The sequence below is a fragment of the Neofelis nebulosa genome, chromosome 4 (genome assembly GCF_028018385.1).
Source record: "Neofelis nebulosa isolate mNeoNeb1 chromosome 4, mNeoNeb1.pri, whole genome shotgun sequence".
In the NCBI taxonomy this organism is placed as follows: Eukaryota; Metazoa; Chordata; class Mammalia; order Carnivora; family Felidae; genus Neofelis; species Neofelis nebulosa.
The window spans coordinates 137,360,032-137,378,760 of NC_080785.1; the positions used below are offsets into that span (position 1 = coordinate 137,360,032).

At 42.1% G+C, this 18,729-nt stretch overlaps 1 long non-coding RNA gene across 1 annotated transcript; it reads left to right on the plus strand.

Moving 5' to 3' along the window:
* Positions 1-287: 287 nt before the first annotated feature.
* LOC131508466 (uncharacterized) lies at positions 288-11,241 on the plus strand. The gene is made up of 3 exons (XR_009260027.1): positions 288-688; positions 4,719-4,841; positions 8,713-11,241. It is a non-coding gene; the product is annotated as an uncharacterized LOC131508466 (long non-coding RNA).
* Positions 11,242-18,729: the final 7,488 nt, after the last annotated feature.

Below are 18,729 nucleotides of genomic sequence, written 5' to 3' on the forward strand. Positions count from 1 at the left end.
TCAGGCACCCCTCATATTGTTTTTAAGGAGAGAATAGAAAGATATTAGAGATTCAATCTCTTCTCTAGCATATTTGATCAAAATTTGATTTTTACTATTTGTGGCTTATAACGGTTATTTTCACCTTCACACATAGCAAGATCATACATTGAAAAAATTGTTTTAAAAATTGTTGTCAAATTTGGGAAAACCTCTATTTCTTCCATATTGTAAGCTATACAAATAGACAGAGTGTTTTGCATATGAGCCTCTGGCTCTATATGTTTCAATGTTTTTTTTTTTTTTTCTTTTTAACATGTTTGTGGTGTCAGTTACTACAGGGCACATTCATGCTGAGATATGGCCTCCAGCTCAGGACCTGCACATCACTACATGGCAATGACTATGAGCCACATAAACCCAAATTAAATCTGTCTCCAACTTGAACACAATTCCAGAGGTGCTCATGGCCATTCCAGTACTTCCAATAAAAGCAGAAGTGTGAAGGAAGCCACATGGAACGAGACAGAAACACAGGGTGCTCAATGGCAGAGTTTAGACTGTTGCCTCACCTTCTCAGTAAAGCAGAAACCTTCAAGAAGCCATCGGAGCTCTCTCCCTCTTTGACGTGGGAAGACTCAAGACAATGCATGCTGTAGTCATTGGTGCTGCCACGTTCCCATCATCCATCTGCCCTCTTTTCTCAGCTGTAAGTAACATTTCCAATAATGTTGGATGTGCTCCCCCCCCCCTTTATCATTTTGTAGTTCTAGAACGACAGGATTGTAGGAATTCTAAACTTGCAGCAGTTTTCAGCCTTTCTGTTTTCCATCAGGCAGCGCTTTACTCTTGCTTGGTGGAATATCCAGGGCCTCCTTGCACATTTGAGTTTGGTATTATCTTTGAGTATCTCTCATATCTTCTACCGGGTGGTTACCTTGTCTCTCTGGTTCTTGAGTTAAGGATGACCAATACATGCATGCTTATCTGGAGCCAGCTCTATGGATGACATCACATACGTTATGCCTGCATTCATCTTACAACCACATATATGTGTAAAATGTCATCTCTTCCATGAATCCACTCTCTCGTTCTCTCCAAGCGCAAAGGGACTCGTGCTCTTCTGAATCTCCCTTCCTGTCGACCCATAGTAGCTGTTCTCAACCTTGGCTACGCATCAGAATCACCTGTGCGTTGTTTAAACCAATCACAAACAGGCAGGAATTTACCCCCAGTACATGGAATCGGCATCTCGAGAGGTGGAACAGAGGTATCTGCATATTTTTAAAAAACTCTCCAAGTGATGCTGATGCACATTGATAGCTAAGTGCCACTGGTCCCTGTCTCTTGGGGGCTACTTATTCTTCCCCTCCTTATGAAGCCGTTTTCTGTGGATGTCACTCTTCTCTCCTTCTGGATTTAAAACTCGGGATCTTATCAGTCTGTGGCCCCTTTCCTAATAGTTCCTCCACCCCAACACATGTACACAGTCTCTATTGGTGACGTATACAAAATAGGTAATGAAAAAAAAATAGGTAATGATTGTGTTGACAAATGTGATTATTATCCTACGTTTAACAGTAATAAATACTGCAGCCAGAGAAAAACGTGCACGGTATCTGATAAAGGAAGTAAAATAATCTTAACATCCCAAATTTTTAATTAAGGAAAAAGTTGCAAACATCCAAGCCCTAAAAAGTTCATTGAAGAAGACTTCGATGAAATTTTAAGTAAAAAATAAATGCTTTTTGAAATTGCAGAAACCTTTCATGTTCTTTAACAACAGATCAGTAAATATAGGCCACTCAGAAAAGACAAAAAGCCCCATAGATTCGGTGTCCCTTCCAAGAGAAATCCTGTCATTTCTATCCAGGGCAGGCTACTTGATGTATGAAGTATGTTCCAGTTTACTTCATGAGATAGTCAACCTGGCCTTTCAGCTGGGCCCAGCTGGAGATCTGCACACGACTCCAAGATGAACAAAATGCACAAACGCCTTTCCAGCTCACTCTTATCTAAAATGCCACCAGGATTTATTCCTCTGGCTGAAAGCTTGGTGCCATGATCGAAATGCAAATCCTAGCTAAGAATGTCCTGCTTTGCTGCCCTGAGCACTTCTACTGTCTTGTTAAATTCTCCCAGAAGCCTGGGAAGAAAGGCTTTACAGATGAGGAGACTGACAGAGTGAAGTGTTGGATTTGAACTCAGACCATCTTGGGGTTTATGGGCTCTGCAGTCTACCAAGATTTTAGGAACTACTGTGATTCATCAAGCTTTTGCAGTCACTTCTCTGCGTGACCACGTTTGATCAGCTGCACGGCTGAGATTTAGTTTTGATGGGTGGAGGGAATTGCTGGGTCCAGAATTGGTGTGCTTGGGAAGGGGGATGCCAAGCATCAAGAAAGGGGAGCCTCATAGTAGAGAGGTGAGAAAAGTTCTTAGTCTCTCCTGAAAAATGTCACAAAATGGACCTTCCCAGTCTCATCTTGTGATGGTCTCCTTCCTGCTTATTTGATTTTAACTCTGTGTTTATGTCTTTATTGATTTTCACCTTTCCCGTGTCTCCCATTGGAAATGATTCTCCTCTGCTTCCCCCCTAGTCTCCTAGCCTACTGCTATCAGGGTCCCCTTCTTCATGGAGAGTGAAAGTTCTTCAGGGAAACCTGTCCCTCCTGCTTAACTAGGCAAGACAGACCTATCACAATCACAACCTCTTAGAGCACTTTTGCTGGTCTGTCATGGAACCCTGATGGGGTTCTGTGTGAAACAATAGACCAGCAGGGGGCACACTTAAAACAAAAACAAATACTGCAAACAAAAAAAACGAAAACCAGGAATAAAAGATAAATGGAAAGGGGGCTTCTGGTTGTTCAAGACATGGGGAATGTCCACAGCCTTAGGCAAAGCTGAAACTCCTGGACTGGGTTAAAAAGAGCTCGTCAGAAAGCAAAGTCTGGCCTAGGAGGGGATAAGTCAAGGGTGGAGAAGAAAAGCACATGGACTGGTTTTTTACGCACCCCTACTATGTACTCAATCCCCAGACATCTATCATAGGCCAATGTGTCTATCTTGAGATGATCACGGAGGTGATGCTGGAGTTTACAAACCCAATGGAAATGGAACAATTCTCAGAACTGTCCCCGGAAGGGTGACGAGTACACTTCCAGAGGCTAGTTTATGCGGTCTCTTTGTGTGTCACCTTATCTCAGAGGTCAGCTTGGCTGCATCCTCTTTGCTTCAGTGATTTATAGAACATCCAAAGTTTTCTGGATCATTTTCCTACCAATATCTCGCCCAGAGAGCTGAGTAGTGGCTAATCAAGAGAAAAATGCCCAGGCCCAATTTTTGAGCTAGGAGTAAGGATTTGTGCGTTATTTGATATTAGCGTTCTGCCCTTACATTTACTTATTCTTTGCAAGTAATCTTTTGCAAACCAGAAGCACTGACCATCAATTTTATGAGATACACTGCTCAGAAGTCTCCAGAGCATGGCACCATTTTTTTTTTTTTAATTCTCTGATCTGTCTCATTGAGTTTAGTTTTAGGTTGTGATTGGAACTCCTAATTAATCTCTGCAAACATGGAGATGTGGAAAGGAACTCAGCAGAAAAGCAATTAAAGAGCTCTCTATGATTGTTTTTCCCATTAACCAAGTCTATTGAAATCACTAGGCCAGCTGTGGCAAGTCTATTTAATAACTTTCTTTTCATTTCCTGATTTCTTACTCAGTTTCTCCTGAACTCCTCATTCCTGGGCAGCCTGGATTATTGTTTGCTATTTCCGTCCATATGCTACTTTAAAATAATCACATGTGGATTTATGTTGAAGTCTGCCCCTTAGAACTGATTTCCTTGGCCAGCAGTTAGCAATGATGGAAACCAATGTAACAAAGGCCTGAGATAAATGATGAAGGGATATAAACAAGAAATGCATCTTCCCCTCCCCAGCATAATGTTCAATAAGGTGCCGAAATAATAAATTTTATTTTTAATTAAAAATAAACCTTTCCCCGAAAAGGCCCCTCATGTAGTGAGGCACAAGGGGGCAGTGTTACGTCAAATTACATTAAATTAAACTTCACGAAGATGTGATTCCTTGTGGAAACTTGGAGGGATTAGATTAATCATGATGTTGGAAATGAGAATCCCTTGCTAGTGGCCGAAAGAATGTGAATAATGCAAGAGGAAAGTTCAAAACCCATCTTCCAGTGCTCAGATCCATGGACCATGCTTCATGTTAGCCAATAGACAGATCTGAGAAGAGGTGAGAGATTAATCTTCAGCGACTGAGCCTTATCAGGGACTTTGCAGGCCATGACACTCTTGAATCCATTCTTAATGGCCTTCGGATTTTAAAAGTCATGACAATATTTATAATTTGGTATTGTTCTAGAGAGCTCTAGAGAGATGGTGCTAGGCCAAAGAAAAGGTAGGGGGTGGGCGGGGCGGGGGGGGAGATAGTTGAGAAAAAAACCTCATTATTGCAAAGGTTTTGTATCTCAGTGTTCCAGGGTCAGTGGACTTCAGGTCTTCCCTTAAGCATCTGGGCAGCTGAATGTGATTCAAGCTCCCAAGATGCATTAGTGTTTCAGGTTCTACAAGGTGCTAGCCAAGAGGTATGATTGGCCTTGAACCAAGTGGTCTTCATTGTGTGGGCTTTGTCCCTAATTGCATGCCTCATATTCTTCTGGTAACTTCCTCCTTCCCTCTGGTTATCATGATTTTGTTTTCCCTCCACAGGATACTTCCATCTACTCCTTGATGATTCCTCAGAAAGTCTCTTCATCATCTTGTGCTTCATTTCTACACCTATAGAAATTGGTCAGAGTGAAACTATAAAGTTTACACATGAAATAAAATGAGGTGAGTCTTTAGCATAATGACTGGCACATTTGTTATTTAATAAATGGTAAATACTTGTATTATTACTCTGTTTCTTTCAGTCTGTGATATGAATGATATCACTTCTCTCATAATTTTAAGGTATTTTCAGCATCAAAATATCCTTATTTTTTTTTAATGTTTAATTTTTTTTTTTGAGAGTATGAGAGTGAGAGAGAGAAAGCACAAGGAGGGGAGGGGCAGAGAGAGAAGGAGACACAGAATCTGAAGCAGCCTCCAGGCTCCAAGCTATCAGCACAGAGCCAGATGCGGGGCTTGAACCCACGAACTGTGAGATCATGACAAGCTGAAGTGGGACGCTTAACTGACTGAGCCACCCAGACACCCCTAAAAAAATTTTTTTAGAGAGATTTACTAAAATTAGGTTGATTCTGTAATTGCTAACTTATCATTCAAGCTGGGACACCTTTGAAAGTGAAAGGTAATGTTATTAATAATTATGCTAGAATAACAGGCATAAAGCTGGACTATCTTAGCCAAATCACGATGAATGGTCATGGTATTATACAGGTTTTGCTGAAGCAATAAATTCAGATTCGAAATGCAGGAAGCCTGTCAAATGAAGCTTTATGATCCAAGCATGCAATGAGAAATGTCCATTGCAGGAATCGCAGAGAGAAGGAAACATAGCCGTTGGAATCCTTTTCCCAATGTCATTGGAATAGAAGCTCTATCCTTATGGTTTTTAGTATGAAAATCTCCAATACAAACAAGAAAACCATGCCTATGTCAAGCCTCCAGCCCAATGCTTCTTAGAATCTAGGGTCTGTTTCTCCTGAACCTTTCTCTCTCTCTCTCTTTTTTTTTTTTCAGGCCAGTTTTCACAGCCCTGAAAGCTGGGTGGGGAGTTTTGATTATTTCCTAGCACCTGGAGAGTTTGCAGGTCCTGTTGGGTATGGAGCTAGGTAGGCCTAGGGATAGGATACCATTGAAATATCACCTACTCAGGGTAGGACTGTGGGAACTCAGGCCAACTCAGTGCCCCACCTCCATGGTGCCATTAGATTCTGATTACATTAGATTCTGATCACATTACATTCTGTGTATTGTCTATTGAGGACAAGAAAATCTGTCTCATTCATCATTGTCACCAACCTATGAGGACAGTGCCTGGCACATAGTTCAATCTCCTTGAATTAAGGAGGAAAGAAAATAATGATGTAAGCCCCTGAAGAGTTGGAAGGAAAAGCTGCCAACACCCAGAAAGGACACACAAGATCCTTCCAAGGAAGACATAAAAATTATAATTATAGCAACTAACCATTTATTGTGCTCTTACTATGTGCCAGGGCTTGCTAAGCACTTTACCTTGTGATTTCATTGCATCTTTACAATAGTCTTATTTCCGTATTATAGAGGGGGAAACTGAGGCGCAGAGATTTTGACAGCTTGCCCCAAATCATATGGCTGCTAAGTCAATTTAGACAAATGTGAAGGCTTCAGACAGAGCTGCCAAAGGAGTTTCTGGGGGGTAAAACAAGGCAGGGGCTCTCCAAGGTGGGTGAGTGGCACTTCCATACTAAAGCTAACATGAAACCATCATTAACCCAAAATTCTATGATCAATTTCCTTCTAAAAAACGTAGACCTATCCATCAAGACATTTACCTGTTCTTTCTCTGTTCTCTGAGAATCTTTTTTTCCACATAGTTTGGACTCTGGTGACTTCTCCACTTTTAAATGATTTCTCTCTGGAGAGGTTACTTGAGTTCCTTAAAAAAAAAAAAAATCCAATACTGACTTAGCAAGTGCAACTTGGCACAACTGGTAATGCTTGTGGAGTTGGTGCAGAGGGTTTTGAGTAGTTAAGAAAGATTTCCTCTAAGTAGAGAAGAGAAGTCATTTACTTCTCTGGTTGGTATTTGCTGGTGAATTCATTCTCATTCTACTTGCCTATTACAGCTTCTCCTTGGGCACTTCCTGAGAGCCAGGTACATTTGCCCCTTCCTTTGTTTCACAGTTAGATTAATGGGCAGTGATCTGCCTTACAATGTGCTGGCTCCTTGCATCCCTCCTGCGGAGTCAGAAACAATCCGCTAATAGGACAGATTCTAGCCTTTTGCAAGGATGCTTGCCTGCTGTCTTGACACCATTCCAGGACATGTTGTTGGTGGGTAGGAAAGAAGGAGATACGGGCAATTGGAATTGTTTTCCCAATATTATTTCATAGCCCAGATACCTTAAAAGAGCGAGCACATTGTGTTTGGTGTGTTTAATTGATCATTGTAAACAACAACAAAATCAATATTTTTAGTCTGCTCTGACTGTATGCTTGACAGCTCCTATTTAAGAATGGTCTAGGAGTTAAAACTTTATAGTTAAAGCTCCCCGCTATTTAGAGGATGGAGTTTTTTTTCTTGCACAGCATCTGTTTTATATCCCTCAGGATGATCTAGGTATTGACGCTATAGCAAACAACCCAGTATCTTAATAATGCCTAACAAGAAAGGTTTATTTCTTTCTTAGATGCATGTCTATGGTGGTTTGTCTGGGGGTTATTCTTAGACATTCTCTCCGAGACCCGGGTTGGGGAGGTTTTATCTAAATGCATGCTTCCTCGGTCACTGCAGCCGTGGGAATAAAATATGGAGAATCAGATATAGGCCTACAAAGCTTCTTCCAGTAGTGACACTAGCTCATATTTTGTAGGCCAAAGCAAGTCACTTGTCCACATCTAAATTCAAAGAAACTGGGAAGTATAAACTTATCATGTGCCTTGAAGGCAGAAAGCTAAAAATACTTGGTGAACAGCACTAATGGCCTCCATACCTTCTTTTTTCCCATCAGCTTTTTATCATGGAAATTACAGACCCATAGCAATATTGAAAAGTTATATCTTGGAGTAAACATCCATATACCTTCTACTCCTAGACTCAACGATGGTTCAGTATGGGCATACTTGGGCTCTTCTCTTTTTGTCTTTGTCTATCTGTTGGCCTGGCTCTTTCCACTTTGTGTGTGTGTGTCCGGCCCTCTCATAATGGTAAAATACATGAGTTTTGCTTTGAGAAAACAGATTTCCCATCTTTTTTTTTTTTTTTTTATAAATTTTTAAAAATGTTTTTATTTTTGAGAGAGAGAGAGAGAGAGTGAGTCTGTGACCAGGGGAGAGGTAGAGAGTGAAGGAGCCACAGAATCTAAAGCAGGCTGCAGGCTCTGAGCTGTCAGCACAGAGCCTGATGCAGGGCTTGAACTCACAAGCCATGAGATCATGACCTGGGCCGAAGTCAGATGTTTAACTGAGTGAACCACACAGGCACTCCTAGACTTCTCCTTTTTAATCATGTAATTGTAGGACACTGACAACTTGACTTCTCCCAAGCTCCCTTGTAGTTGCTGCAAGAAGAGACTCTTCTTCCTTGTCTGGCTCGTGCGTTATGAGGAGGTGGTGTTCAAACTGCTGTGGCCAGTTTGTGTCCATGAAGAGAGAGCTAGGAACCACTAAGGGCTCAGCACGGGAAGCCTGAGGGGAAAGCCAACAAGGGAGGAATCAGACTAAAGCTAGAGGAAGGAATAGGTCCTTGATGGTGATGTTTGAGTCTACTCTGAAATCAGGTTTACTTCTGGGCTTTTCATATGGGTGAGAAAATAAATAGCTTTTTTAATGTCTATGAATGTAAGTAAGAGACTGGAGGAGAAGACCCCTGTGAACACCATGGCACCTAAGTTGTGTTATGTGATACGTGGCTTGTGAATGATGACGGACTACATAAAACTCATCTAGCACATCTGCCTTTCTCATCTACCCTCACCAATTTCATGATAATACAGAGCTACCATTTGTATAAATAAAACTGTCCTTATCTAGGCTTTTGATTTCTTATATTTTTCAGGATATTTGAAATTGCAAGTGGCCAGTACAAGCCAAACGTGGCTCATGTAATGGGTAAGCCTGGTGGTGATTCATGCTTCAGGCATGACTGGCGGAATCCGGGGGTTCAAATGATGTTTCCCTCATCCTGCATGTGGGCTCTCCCCTCAAGGTAGGGAAAAAATGAGCTCTAGCCATCGCAGAATCACACTGACCCAGTTAAACTGTCCCAGAAGGAAGAGGTACTTCTCTCCACCTGTGTCCATATATGACTTCAGGGAAGGCACGTGCTCAGATCACTTGCCCTTTCTCTGTCCATTGCCATTGCAGAGGAATCCTGGAATAATTTTGTTCTCGTGAGCAGGGACAACATGATTGGCCACACGTGAAATAGGTGGTGATGGTGGCGGGTGTCACTTCCAGAAATAAGGGTGCTAGTTAGATGAAAGCAATGGGATCCTCTCCATCCACCCGCGTACCCATGCAGCCAGCTACCCAGACAAGTGGGCAGCCATTCACTGACAGTGTATTGTAGCCATCGCAGTATGCTAAGCCATGTCTGAGATTCCTAAGGACAGTGAGACACAACTCACAAATCAAGACGGCACAAGGTCAGAAGGGGTAAGTGGGGTAAGGGAGACGGTGGAAAGCCTACGAACATTCAGCTGAAGGAACTATTCCCTATAGCGAGGGGAAATTGGAAATGACTTCTCAGAGATGGCCTAGTGATGTAGTGCATGTGTTACTGGCACTTAAAAACTGGGGTTTGATCCGTGGCTCCGCTAGTTATTAGCTGTGTAACATTGGCAATCTTTAGATTCGCTTCACTGTCTCCAAAAGGGGAGTAAGATAGGATCTGCCTCACAGGGACATGGTGTGGAGATGAGGCACGTGTGAGCTTTTAGCATCACGCCTGGCGTGAAACAAAAGTTCGACGAACGGCAGATGTCACGGTTTTGTTGCAGTGGTTTTGAGAGCTTTATTTGAAAAGTTGCACCTGGAAAAGAAATGTGGCATCCTTAATGACATTTGTGAATGTCCTGAGGGTACTGAAAGCTGGCACGATCACGAAAACACCCGTGTCTTGTTTGTAGGAATGAGGGAGGACAGCATCCCTGTTTTTCATGATGGACAGTAGCCGCATGGTGGGTGGCAGCTGGATTGTGTCATACCCAGTTGTGTGCCTGAGACTGTGCGTTTCCTACTGAAGAGGACAAAGAGACATCTAAAGAAAAATAGATGTGAATCATAGGGAAAAGGGCACTGGGTCTGTTTTGGATTAGTGGAGAGGAAATGGGTGGAAAACATTTGGTTGTTTGAGCATAAGAAGAGCTATTTAAAAAGTCCCAGGTTCGTGTGTTCTCCAGAATGTTTCTTCCTAGTAATAAAGCCTGCGAAGTCATGTGACACAGGAAAAAAGATGTAATTTGGATTTGGAAGAACGGGCTTTAGCCTTGACCTGACCAGGTTCTGCTTTGTGAATGCGGGAAAACTCACCTAGGGTGGTCAGCTTCATTTTCCCCACCGGCAATTCAGGGTGATGCTCTGCCTTCCTCGCAGGGTTTCAGCGGGCACACGGGGGAATCAAGTGACTTAATGAAATATACGTTGTTGGAGGAGTCGTTAGCACTATGGGACAGTGCAAGGACTATTAGGCACAGGGTACAAAGGAGTGTGGTGAAGTCAAGATGGCACCAGGACCCCATATCACAGTGTGGGGCTTTTCTACCTGGGGTGTGTACCAAAGCCTGGAATTCATAGTCCCGTCTTTCGGGATGACTTCTTTGCCATGAGGGCATTTCGATATTGTGTTTTTCATTTCGTTGAAAATCTAACAAAACAACGTAAGCATGTTCTACATCATCTGGTTCCCCTTATAAACAAGTATTGCCATGCAGGGCCAGTGCCCACATTTGCACTGGTGTTTATAACTGTGTTGGAGTCAAGAAGAACTACTTTGATTGTCCCAGGCTAAAGAGTGAAGGCAGACTTTACACACAGATTATAAATTCCTGCCAAGAAAAGGCTACGTAATATCATGGGGTACTGTAGGAGCAACGCGAGGAAATTTGCAAGTGGTGATTTAGGGTCAGCAAAAGCCTCTCTCATATTACGATTTGCATTAGTATGAATTTTTAGTTTTGTTTGGATTTACTTGTTTATAGTCATGAAATTTATCAGTAAAAGAAAGGCTTGCCTGGTTTTTTATTGGTATCGTGTTAATATTGTAATAACAATAATTATCACTTAAAATTTTTTTTTTAACGTTTATTTATTTTTGAGACAGAGAGAGACAGAGCATGAATGGGGGAGGGGCAGAGAGAGAGGGAGACACAGAATCGGAAGCAGGCTTCAGGCTCTGAGCCATCAGCCCAGAGCCCGATGCGGGGCTCGAACTCACGGACGGCGAGATCGTGACCTGAGCCGAAGTCGGATGCTCAACCGACTGAGCCACCCAGGCGCCCCAATAATTATCACTTTAAAAGTTATTTAAGCAAAGTTTGGGGATTGGCATGACTTTATTTTTTCATTAAAAATGACACTTATGGTATTTGTTTGAGAAACGGTATTGTTGAATGTAAAAGCTTGTGCTTGAAATAAGCACATGAAAAAATGCTTAATATTATTGGTTACTGGAGGCATGCAAATTGAAACCACAGCACAGTATTACCACATGTCCATCAGAGTTGTTACAATGAAAAAGACTAACCCATACCAAGTGTTGGTGAGAATATGGAGCCAGTAGAACTCTCGTGCGGTGCCGGGAAGAGTGAAAAATGGTGTAGTCACTCTGGAAACCAATCTGGTAGTTTCTCAAAGAGTTAAAGACAATGAATGTATGACCCAGCCATTCCACTCCCAGGTATTTATGCCAGAGAACTGAAAGCATATATTCACACAAAGATACTATCTGAGTGCTCATAGCCGTGTTATTTGTAATCGTCTCAAACTAGAAATAACCTATATGTTCATCAACAGGTCAGCCGATTAACAAATGGTGGGATAGCTGTACAGTGGGTTATTATTCAGCAGTAGAAAGGCATGAACCATTGATATACCCTACAGCATGGATGTATCTCAACATCAATGTGCTGAGTAAAAGAAAACAGCCAAAAAAGGCACACAGTTTATGGTTGCATTTATATAAAACTCTAGAAAATGCGAATCAGGGTGTATGTAGGGACAGAAAGATCAGTGGTTGCCTGGGGGTGGGGTGGGCTCAGGGAGAGAGGGATGACAAAAAGCATGGTAAAGTCGGGGAGAAGGATCAAATCTTTTCTTGATTGCGGCCATGATTTCACAGATGTAGACAATTCACAACTCACCACCTCATACCCTTTAAGTACTCATATTTATCATATGTCAATTATAGTTCAATAAAGGTGTTAAAAAAAAAAACAACAAACCACAGTGTCCCAAAACTTGCCACCAGGCAGGCTTGGTTTTTAATGTCAGCTTTGCCTCTCACTATTAACGTCAGCGTGGGGAAATTGCTTCATTTTTTGAGCGTCAGATGTGAAACGGATATACTACCTACCCCAGAAGGCTGTCATACAATCAAGTGAAATATATGTGCCTTCTAGCAAAGTACTCAGTACGTACTGAATACCCAGGATGGGGTATTATCCCCACCCTGGAGTGGGGATTGTACCTAGCAGAAAGCAATGTGGGTCATACGCGTAAACATCTACTCTCTGGTTTCTGGAGATCATAGCACATTCCGTGCATTTCTGCGAATACTTCATTATAAATGTACTGCCTTCCACCTAAGAATCTTGTATGTATAGATACTAACAATAAAAGCACCCACTGCCCAGGCTGCATGCTATGTTAGGGCAAACAGAATCTCCGGGCGTGAGAACCAGGTATCAGTGTTTTGAAAGCTCCAAGGTGACTCAGCTGTACAGGGACATGAGAGAACTCCATCTCTGTGCTCCTCAAGGTCTCATCCTTAGACCAGCCGCATAACATGTGGCAGTTTCTTAGAAACGCGGCATCTCAGGCCCAAGCCAGATCTGCTGAATGAAAAGCTTCATTTTTAACAAGAACCCCAGGTGATTTGTGTGTACGTGAAAGATTGAGAAGCAATAGGAGGGATGATCCTACGGGGTCTTTCTGTCAAACACTGTGCCAAATTTTTTAGTATGGTGTGATAATATCCTGTTTTAAATCTTATTGGGAGGAATCAAGGGGACCAGAAGATTACACCTCAGAGAGAGAGGAAGTTCAGTGAAAAATTTGCTAGAGGCATTGCTTACTTCCCAGAACAGAAGGCACTCAATTAGGCCTTTAGAAAATGATAATCTGGGATGACTGGGGACGAATTGACCTCAACAGAAACTCTGTATTTATATACTTACCAAATGGCTTCATTTATGAGGTTCATTTTCAGACACTTTCCAAATGCTGCAATTAACAGTTAATAAATTTTCCTTTCAGAAACCTGATTTCATGGGCCAATATTTTAGTTCGATTGTAACCAATCAAACTAAATTGTCTGTGTGCTAGGCTTTGTGCAAGAACTTTTACTATACTGTCTCATTTAACCCCCATATAAGCCTACGAAACAGTTACCATCAGGAAACTCATTTTTGTAAATAAGGGCAGCGTGATATAGGGAACTCAGTGACTTGCCCAAGGTCCCATCCGGCTGGAAATTGGCAGCACAGGGATTTGAATCCATGTGTGTGTAGATCAAAGCTTCTGTGTGTGCCAAGGCTAATCATAAAGAGATAAGTGAAGAGTATGATTCTGGAGCTGGCCCACAATATAATAAGGATTCCAGTTCCTGGGGTTCCTGGGTGGCTCAGTCAGTGAAGCGTCAGACTCTTGATTTTGGCTCAGCTCATGATCTCACAGTCGTGGGATCGAGCCTTGGGGTCGAGCCCTGGGGTCGAGCCCTGTGTCCGGCTCAGTGCTGAGCGTGGAGCCTGCTTGGGATTCTCTCCTTCCGTCTCCCTTTGCCCCTCCCACACGTGTGTGCATGTGTGCTCTCTCTCAAAAAATTTAAAAAAAAAATGAAAAATACATTTAAAGAAACATAGAAGAGGAGGGAAGGAAGGATGGAAGGAAGTCAGAATGACTTTGCTGCATATAACATGACTGTGAGGCAGGAGAGAAGACCCATAATGCTCCAGTGGACTAGCAGAGATCAAGTAATAATTCTTATGGACAGGAGCACAGCATTCAACCTCCCCCCAGTCCCCCAACTTAGAAGGCTCGGAGTAGGGAAAATAATGTAGATAGGAAGGATGGAGTTGTAGGAGAGATGGAAGCATTGACCACAGAATGTGCCTGCTTTACATCTTTGCCTAAATTGAGTGATACGTGTAACTGTCATGTCTGGCACATGGCCTGGCATCTAATAGCGCTTAAATGGTAACCATCACTAGACCCAAGGACAGATCCATTGTTACTGTTGTCTCTCAAACAAGAGCCTCTGTAGAAACCAGCCATCTTCTCTTTTTCCGAAAGAAAGTCACTTCAAACTAGAAGCTCAGCCCCACCCAGCCCGATCCTAACTTTATTTCAAAGGTTATGAAATACCTCTGTGCAATTGCTCTCCTGCAATTCTTTTCTTTATCTAATGTAATTTTTACTGTCACTGAGTTTTAAACATACATCTTCATTAAACAAGAAACACATATTTTTGTGGAATAAGAGAAACACGTATAAGCAAAGCTAAGGAAAAAAATCTAACTCCAATCTTTTGCTGTTTAGTATTTAGGTAATGGACAATGTTACTACTTTAAATAGTGCTGACATGACCATTCCCCTCTGCAAATTTTGTGTATATCCTTTATTATTTCACTAGGATATATTCTGCCAGCGGAACCATCAAAGCCAATGGTCACCGGTTTTGGTTGTGACCTGTAGCACTAGATTTGGGGGAGAAACCCCAGGTAGAAACTTATCTCTGTCATTGGGGGAAATGACTTGAGAAGTGGTGAGAATGTGCCCTTTCTGATTTATACCTACTTTTTCCTGAGACTGAGTCTGCTCTGGGGTGTCTCAGAGGTAACATTTCAAAATGGTATTTGGGAAACGCACCTAAGAAAAATGCCCAAGGACTGCATTTTCAATTCTTCAGATTTTCCCCCAGGGTTTCCTGCATAGCTGCCTTTGGGCTCCAAGTCTGAAATGCCAATAGGAACCGTGATCTCTCTATTGAGTACAAAAGTTTCTTCCTTCTTCAAGAGAACTCAAACTACTATTTTAGGCACTTTTGCACAGCTTGAATTGTGGAAAATTGTATCATTTTACCATCAACAAAGACAAAGGCGCTCACATTGGTCATCCCAGTGATTAATAGAGCATCAGCACGGACAGATGCCAGACCTGAGCCAACCAATCACACTCAAAGTATTTTCTCTAAAAGCAAAGTGAAAATTAGAAAGAAAATCAATTCTTTTCACTCGGAAAAGAAAGGACATAGACGAACATTGTGGGGCTTACCATTGGGAAAAACTCACCTCTGTCTACCAAGATAACATGATCAGTGATGGATGAGTTCCCCACAAGCTGAGGAAAAGACGAGCATCTTGGAGGTCCTAATCAACTTGGTGTTAAGGACCTCAGATTATTTGTGCTGCCTTCAGATTACCTATAAGGAGAGAGATGTAGCTGCTGACTTGGAAATTAAGGATTTAAAATATTCTCCAGTGGTTCTTGGGGGGAATTCTATAACATGTTTGTAGCAGTGTCTCCAGTTTTGTGGCCCCAAATGGACCTCTAGCCTCAACATTCAGCTGACTTGTGTTTTTGCAAGGCTCTCAAGTGTCCAGCAACGAAGAGAGGTCGTCTAACCACACAGCAAAATGGGATTCCTGTTGTCAGCCTCTTGTTTATAGTATTTGGCCAGCTGAGATGTTTTAATTGTGTGATCTTTATAAAATACTTACGTGGAAAACCTGAACCTACAAATGTGTTAGAGATGGCAAACTAATTTTTTTGTTAGATGGGCAGATATGTAAGGCACTTCACAAGAGGATGGCCAAGTGGACAATCAGTATTTGAAAGTATTTGAAAGGTGCCCAACATCATTCACGACCATAGAAATGCAAATTAAAACCACAATGAAATACCACTACAAATCCACCAAAATGAACTCGATCTTAGCCAAAAGGCCAAGAAGCGATACAAATCCACCAAAATGGCTGAAAGTGACTGCACATCAGAAAGCTGAAAACATGTATGTATGTCTCATGACTCAGTAATTTTACACTAAATGTGTTAAATATCCCAAAAGAATGTGTTCACACGTACACTGAAAGGCAGATAGAAGAATGTTCATAGAAGTGCTATTTTTAATAGCCACAAAATTAGAATCAACCCAATCTGATCAACAATAAAATGGGTTTAAAAAGTGCATTACAGTTATACAGAAATCCAAAAACCATAGAGTAAATACTGCGTGATTCTATTATATGTAGTCAAAACGCTACCCAGACTGATTAAGGTGTCAGAGGTCAAGATAGTGGCTACCTCTCATGGGGGAGGGGGAGTGACTGGGAGAGAGCAGGACAGAAGCTTCTAGAATGCTGGTTACATTCTATTTCTTGCCTGATTACATGAACATGAACAACTTGCAAAAATTCATTAAGCCATACACTTATATATGTGGGGCATTTTTGTGCATGTATGTTATACTTCACTGAAATAATTTACTTACCTAAAAAAAAAAAAAACAGGTTGCCATGAGAGATGCCTGATACATCAACAGGCCATCTCATTTTACCAGGTGAAGAAAAGGGCTATGATTGATTCAAGGATAATGGTTTTTTATAATTATATCTTATTTTCCTCACTAAATGTAAGATGAAAATTTGTGGGGAAACACATTTTGCTAAATTGAATCTTGTTCTTTAAGGAGACCCTGCGATGAATCCATTTGACAAGGTCCTTGCTCTCTAATTCATCTTGTCTATGAACTAAGACTTCCAGTCATTAAGCTTGCTCCCGGAGAAGAGGACCCAGATGGCTTCAAATATGGGTCATTGGCTGTTGCTTTGTTCTTATTTATTTCTCTATTTACCCATTATTTAAAGTTAATCTATATCCTCAAATAGCACCTACATTCACCACTGTACTCATTTCCTGGGGCGGCCATAACAAATCACTACAAACTGGATAGGTTCAAACAACAGAAATGTACTCTATCATGGTTCTGGGGGGACAGAAGTCTGGAATCAAGGTGGTTAAACTCCCTGTGAAGCCTCTAAAGGGGAATCTTTGTCTTTTCCAGTTTCTGGTGGCTCCTGGTATTTCATAGCTTGTGACAGCAAAAGTCCAGTCTCTGCCTCTTCTTCCCCTAACGTTCAGTTCTCTGTGTGGCTCTGAGTTCTTTCCTCCTTTTTTTTTTTTTGTTAAGTTTATTTATTTTTGAGAGGTGGGGGGGTGGTGTGGAGAGGATGAGTGGGGGAGGGACAGAGAGAGAGGGAGACACAGAATCTGAAAGAGGCGCCAGGCTCTGCGCTGTCAGCATAGGGTCTGGTGCGGAGCTCAGACTCGGAACCTGTAAGATCATGACCTGAGCCAAAGTCGGATGCTTAACCTGCTACACCACCCAGGTGCCCCTTTTGCCTCTTCTTAAAAGGAAGAAGGGCCACGCTAAATCCAGGTTTTTATATTGAACACTTTAACTAATTACATTTGCCAAGATCCTATTTCCAGATAGGTCATATTCTGGACATTTGGGTGGACGTGAATTTGGGAGAGAAGAGACCACCATTCAGCCAACTACAGTGGGCTAAGCTGACCATAGCACTGCATTGGGTGTTCTTGGCTACAGGAACTGGGAACTCCCAAGAACCCCATCTCCTGAAATACTGATTTTTCCCTCCTGTCATTCTCCATTTTTTTTTTAACATTTATTTATTTTTGAGACAGAGAGAGACAGAGCATGAGCAGGGGAGGGTCATAGAGAGAGGGAGACACAGAATCTGAAACACGCTCCAGGCTCTGAGCTGTCAGCACGGAGCCCGACGCGGGGCTCGAACTCACGGACTGCGAGATCATGACCTGAGCCGAAGTCGGACGCCCAACCGACTGAGCCACCCAGGCGCCCCTCATTCTCCATTTTTGAGTCTCTGCTAGATGCCTGACATTACGCTGGACACAGAAGATAAAGAACTCAACAACTAATGTTCAGATGTGGCTAGGTGCCAGTATTTTAATCACTGAACCCTCTCCCTAATCCTGTCGTTTTATAGATGTTGCAATGGTGGTGGAAGACGGTTTAGGTAACTTTGTCAAAGTCACACAATTAGGAAGTAATTGCTCTCGGGTCTATCTGCTCGAAAAATCAAATGCCTGCCCTTAAAACTATACCACATGGCAGCAAGCATTAATTGTATGCTCACTACGGGCTAGGCCCTAAAATAGACCATAAAGCACAAAGATGAATGAGATCTCAAGACCCTGCCTCTGAGAAGCTCGTGACATACATACCTACCTAAATCAACAGTATTAATGGTACACCATTCCCTCAACAAATAGGCAGTGAAATCCCCACATCTGTTAGGCAGGGTTTTAAGGGCTGGTGAGTGAGTGGTTGACAAATGTGACACGTAAGACCCCTTCTTTCTTGGGGCTTACAGCTGGTTGGAGAAAACAGGATAATAAGTACACAAAAGGACACCTGGGTGGCTTAGTCACTTGAGCATCTGACTCTTGATTTCGGCTCAGGTCTTGATCTCATAGTTCGTGAGAATGAACCTCACTTTGGGCTCTGTGCTGACAGCAAGGAGCCTTCTTGGGATTCTCTCTCTCCCTTTCTCTCTGCCTCTCTCCTGCTGGTGTTGTCTCTCTCTCTCAAAAATAGATAAACTTCAAAAAATAAGTATACAAAGAGGAAATAGGATATGTTGACAACATGATAAATATTATAAAGGGAATGGACTGGGAAATCAGTAAGCACTGATTTCAGTGCTTCAGTTCAGAATCACTCCTTCTGGACAAACAGTAATTTGGAAATGACCTTTGAAAGCAGAACCAATGGTCGGCACTTGGAGTGATAAAGCCTAGTGGTTAGGTTACA